The sequence below is a fragment of the Octopus bimaculoides genome, chromosome 6, assembly GCF_001194135.2.
Source record: "Octopus bimaculoides isolate UCB-OBI-ISO-001 chromosome 6, ASM119413v2, whole genome shotgun sequence".
Classification (NCBI taxonomy): Eukaryota; Metazoa; Mollusca; class Cephalopoda; order Octopoda; family Octopodidae; genus Octopus; species Octopus bimaculoides.
The window spans coordinates 56382619-56388714 of record NC_068986.1 but is presented as its reverse complement, the minus strand read 5'-3'; the positions used below and the strand labels follow the sequence as shown (position 1 = coordinate 56388714).

Genomic DNA, 6096 nt, shown 5'->3' with positions numbered 1-6096 from the left:
AGAGCCTTAGCAACAATCAGTGAAGCACAGTTTCTCAAAATTTCACACAGGGCATGGCGTCACACCATTTTGTGCCACGAAAATGATGTTCATACAGACCTTCTCGATGTATGACAGCGTCAATGAAAGTGAATAAACTAAATCCAGTTCATACTTTGGATTACTGCATTATTTGTTCTTCTATTGTTCTCATTACTTTTGGGTAGGGAGTAACAAAACTTTCAGACCACTCTGTACATGTAGCGTTATCTATTACTGATCCAAGATAACATGGTATGCTCAGTTGTGGACAATGTTATACCTTTCATGGGTTGATCTGTAATAATACAGGTCAGTGATCAGTCCAAGATTCTGATTGATGGCAAAAACAACCTAGTGACCTCCCACAATGTTCAGCTACAGGAAGGCATTGACTGTTACTTGTGATTACTTGCTTGTACTGCAAGGCTGCATATCTTTTATATGGATTTACGTACTTGTACCCCTTAACATGAAACCAGTGAACAGAAAAATACGAAGGTGCCTGACCGTAATAAACATCACAGATGAGTATATTCCCAAGATGAAAAAGTAGAGATAATCAAGAATATAGATGACGATGATAGCTTCACTGCTGTGGGCCACAAGTGTGGTGTCAATAAAGCTACCATTAGTTCCATTTACAAAGTGAGTGGAGAGGATTCGTTTATCAGGGGGTTTTTGTTGAGGTCCTCCAGGACCAAACCTCTGTGATAAACAAGGATAGATATACAAATAATTCAAACAGTGGAAGAAGTTTTATGCCATAAGACAGAAGAGAAGTTAACCTTTTGGGTGCTTAACCTTCTTCAGAAAAAGAAACATTCTTTTTCTCACTTTTGCCAGTAAAAGCCAGATGCCTAAACATAAGATATCTTCCTCTGAACTATTTATACATATGCTACCATCTATTGTCCCTTTAAATCACCATAAGAACCACTACATGGCTGCTCAACCTACACGAAATAACAGCTAAACTAACTCTCAAATTACACTTGTTTATTTTTAAAAATTAAAAAGATACACTAAATAATGTAATCCTAAATTATGTCTGCAAAAATAGGAAAAAAAAAAGATTGTGATAGTGAAGGTGGAAATCTGCTCAAGTAAAGCTGACCTGAAATTGAACAACTGTCCTTCTTTAGTAAATTTGTCTCTTGTCAAACATGAAGCTCATTTATTTGAATTCATCATGGTCAGAAGCATTGACTAATAAGTGATTAATCCTACTAATATAATATAGGATCAAAGACCAGTTCTATTCAAAACCTATAAAAGGGGCTAAATTCAAAAACAAAAGAGCCTACATGTGGTCTTTGACCTGTTAGAGCTAACAGCCAAATCTCTTCTAAAATAACATCATACTGTCTTTAAAACAAAAAAGGAAGGAAGAGCATATTGGATGTCATCTAAAGAAGAAAGATGTTCCCAGCTAGAATGTCTTTGATAGTATGTGATAATAAGTCTGCTGGTCAATTAGGGCTGACTCAGGGCTAAACAACAACCACCAACAATGTTGAACTAAATTTGGAGTTACACTAATGTCTCTTTCTCTCACTCACATGCACAATTTTGAAATTGCAAAAGCACAAAACAAAAGACACTTTAATTACAATTTTATTGACAGTCATATACTTAGGAAAACTTTGTAGTCACTGTCAATAAAATTATAATAAATGTTTGACTCAATACATGTATTGAGTCCTTTATTTAGTTTATGTTCGTTGTTTTTATGTATATAAAAACACTACTTGTAATTATATATGTATACACTTGAATAAAATTATACAATAAATTTATGATATTTTTACCTTGAAAAAATATATATATAATAAATTCTGAAATAGATACAAGTCTTTTACTGATTTTGATCATTGGATTACAACAATGCTGGGGCACTAAACACCTGCATGAGTTTCAGTCGATTATACTTATCCCGATATTTACTACTTATTTTATTCACTTGTTTATTTTATTGATCTCTGTTTGTCGAACTGGAGGATCATAAGATACGAAAAAAAAAAAACACACGTGTGTGTATAGATAGAGACAAATAGAGATAACAGGTTTTTGCATACTTTCTGTTAACCAAATTCCACTCACAAACAACTGGTCAACTCTAAGCAATAGAAGAAATTTGACGAAAGTGACACTCAGTGCAATTAATCCCAAAACACCTGATTATGAAGCAAACTTCTTGACCACATGATCATGTCCACTAACCCACAACTTTTTATGGGAAGGGAATACATAACTGATTACACTGAATCCAGAAAATGACTGGCAATTAATTTAATGTAAGAATTAAAACAAAGTTGGCCATAGCAGGATTTGAACTCAAAATGGAAGCAAAACACTATTAAATACAGTAATATATCTTGTTGAAAGATATTCTGTCCTTAAATTCTAAAATGTAATAAGTGTAATAAATATTATAATATTCAAAACCAACAGACCAGTAAAGAACACTCAGAGACATTGTTTGAAAAGATGTTTATAGTTCATGAATAAAATAATATATATATATATATATATATATATATATACATACATACACACACACTTGTGCGTACACATGCATGCCAATACACAAAAGTGACCCTTGAATCACTCTGCAACACCTGTTAATTAAATAGAAAATATATACATGCTCATATTTTGAGTTCTATTTTCCTGTATGTATCACCAAACCCATGTGTGTGTGTGTGTGTGTGCACGTGTATGTGTGTACACATACACACAGTTATTTCTTCAACTGAAGCTGAAGATTTACTTTGTTTCCTATCTTTATGGTGGGAGATTCAGAATAGTGCATGGAGAAACATTTATCAGTTTTAAATGAATAAATAGATTCTACCATAACTATAAAGCACAATATATATATATATATATGCTTGGTTGTTCTAATGGGAGAAAGAGTATTCAATACCTATTGTAGAGTTTATTGCTTGAACCTGATGACCGACTCCATTTTCAGTGTGTGTGCATTCCTTTATATATTTATATATATAAGCTCTTCTTTACACTGGATAACTGATAAGAACTAGTTCAACTCACAACTACAACATGAATGAATCTATTAATAGAGGAGTCATGAGTGATGATAATGACAGTAATATATATATATATATATATATATATATATATGTGTGTGTGTGTGTGTGTGTGTGTGCAGAGAGGGATGACAGGTACAAACAGGTGGACAGACAAACAGACACGTGGATAAATAGAGAGCCAGATAGATAAAAATACAAGTTTATATAAGTATAAACTTGTACAACAATTTTTTTTTTTTACTAAATGCGTGTGCAAACACACACAGAGCTACATATATATGTGTGCATGTATACACACATATATTTCATATTCAACCAGTTATGTCATACAAGTCACGCACATGCATTCATTATTAAACACATGCTACCAACAACTTTAGATACAAACACAGCTGTCTTAATGAAAATGCCGATTAAAAAGCAAACTATTTGCACACATGCAAATATGAAAGCCTGCTCATATAGAAGTATATATAAAAACAGTTTGCCACCATATACCATCACTATCACTGTTACTACTAACACCTCCATTATTACTACTACTACTACTACTATCATTACTACTATTATTATTATTATCATCATCAAGATAATGTCAGTGTGAAAATAATACTCAAGGTGTCAAATACTGTCCCTACACCTATTATTTTTATTATGATGATCATCAAAAGCAAAATAATACCCTAAACCTAAAGCAAGACATGTCAAATGTTGCTTTCCATTTTGCTTTAGATATTTTGAATTTTATTTTTCATTGAAGTCTGAGGAATGAACATGAAGTTGGCCATGACAGTAAGTGTACATACGTGCATGTATGTGTGAGCCCTATAGAATATCACATACATACACTTCACTGCTGTTATCTATCTCAGTTCTGGTGCAACTTCAACTTGTAAAAATGCAAAAAAAAAATAATAAAATAGATGAAAAACATAAAAACAAGTTATCCAAATGAAATAAAAGTTGAAGTTGACATGGATGGGATTAGAACACAGGTCATACATGACTTTACACATTATTGTTATTTAATACAACATTATACCCTCTTTGTACCAAAGTCAACTGCAACTGTGATAATTTCTTTAAAATATTTTTAAAGCAAATAATTTAATACCTATTTTCAGTTATAAGAAGCTTATCAATTATATCTTCTATGATAATGTAAATTTCTTCAAAGACTCTCCAACATGTTTTTTAAGAAATCACTGTGCTTAATTTCCAGTTTCCAGTGTTAGGTAGATGAAAAATGAAAATATCCTCCCTGGTAAAGTTGCCAGTTAAGTCACAGGTTAGGTGAACTGTGGCAATGTAAAATTAGGTGTGCTGCTACCCAAATACACAATAAAATATAAAATGCTGGAACCTACAAGATCTTTGGGGCTACTGGCAGTTTACAATATATATTTCATACATCACTTGTATGATCAAATTGAATGGGTGTTGAAATGGAGAAACAAACCGGAAAGGAAAAACATCAGATGGACTCTAGAATGGAATATTATGGAACACATTCACTCTGAGAATGATAGTAGGGACAAATTTTAAGATTGGCTCCAAATGCTAAAAATACCAGGAGGCTAATCACAGAGAGCAGCAACAGTTTGCTATGTCTTGGTTGAATAACATTAGTGGCAGCAATATCAACTAGCTCCAGTATAACAATCAGGTATTGAGAATTGGTTAAAATGGAAACAGCTCCAATGAAAAGGTTCAATGGTGGAGGTATTAAAAGAATGAGTGTCTGAGACAGACAATGAATGTCATCATCACAATAAAGTGTCTATGAAGCTGATAAACACATGCAGTAATAAGAATTACCAGTGAATAATATATGCTGAAGTTTAACAACTGAGGAAGCAGCAGTAAATAGTTCCAATACAATAGACTATTGAAGAAACAGTAGTCAACATTAGCACTACTGTTATAGATACTGAGTGTTAGGGGCACACACAAACAGCAAGGAATAAATGGCACAGATGAAATTGGTGCCTTGGGGACCAATAGAGAACTCAACAGGAAACAGGTACCAGTTTCAAAATTCCTTCCAACACTGCAAAAGAAAACAAAAGTCAGTGATTAGCAATTATATTAAAATGAATTTTGGACTGAAGGAGTAAGACATTTTTTTCTTTACATGAGATTAAAAATTTCACCATGTGATCATTCAACCTGCAAGAATATAGCACTCAAATCTCCCTCAAACCAGACACCATTCATCTTGTAGTTATTTGCTTCCTGTGTTGCTACAGCAATATAACACTCCTCCCATTTGAAGAGGTACATTGAAATAAAATCAAAATGCATATAGGACATAGCAGAACAAGGAGAACAAGGGAAAGGAAGAGTGAAAGGAAAGAGAAAGTTGAAGGAGAGAGATGAGGGAAGAGTGAGAGAAAGAATGAGAAGAGGGTGGAGAGAGATGGAGGAGAAAAGAAAGGCAAGGTTAAAGAAAGATGGGCAGAGAGAGAAAGAGGAAGTGAGGAGAGGTGGAAAAAAAGATAAAGTAGGGAGAGAGAGAGAGAGATGGGAAAAAAGACATAAGATGGAAGAGAGGTGAGATAAGAATAAAAAGAGATGAGAGACAGGGAGAGAGAGATAAGAAAAAGATGGAAAGTAAGAGAGATGAAGACAGACACAGAGAGAGAGAGACAGGAAGAAAGAGATACTTTGTAAAATATTGTGAAAACTCATTATTTTGTAAACAAAAAATGGATTACAGACAAAAAACAATAAACATTATAAATTAGAAACCTAAGGTATTTTCCGAGCATTCTTTCTTTAGTAGTTGCTGCTTAACCCCCAGGTCAGCTATGCCAACACTTCCACTCCAGCCATGCTTTTGTTTCAGGCAAGCAATGTGTATTAAGAATTACTTTAGCCAATGCATCCAACCATTTTTTAAGTTGAATCTGATACAAGTGAGATGCTTCTATTTCTAGCAGGCTAGCTAGCCACATAGAGGCTCCCTTTCTAAATTTATTGTAGTTGTTTAGGTGGGGTTTAGCCTTGTTCTATGATTAAA

At 33.5% G+C, this 6096-nt stretch overlaps 1 protein-coding gene across 1 annotated transcript in view; it reads right to left on the bottom strand.

The window, feature by feature from the left end:
• Positions 1-2569: 2569 nt before the first annotated feature.
• The window catches only part of LOC106868720 (maternal embryonic leucine zipper kinase), a 93390-nt gene continuing 89863 nt past the window's right edge, over positions 2570-6096 (bottom strand). The window contains exon 19 of the mRNA XM_014914112.2: positions 2570-5124. The gene's annotated coding sequence lies outside the window, so the exon portion shown is untranslated. The remainder of the gene's footprint in view (positions 5125-6096) is intronic.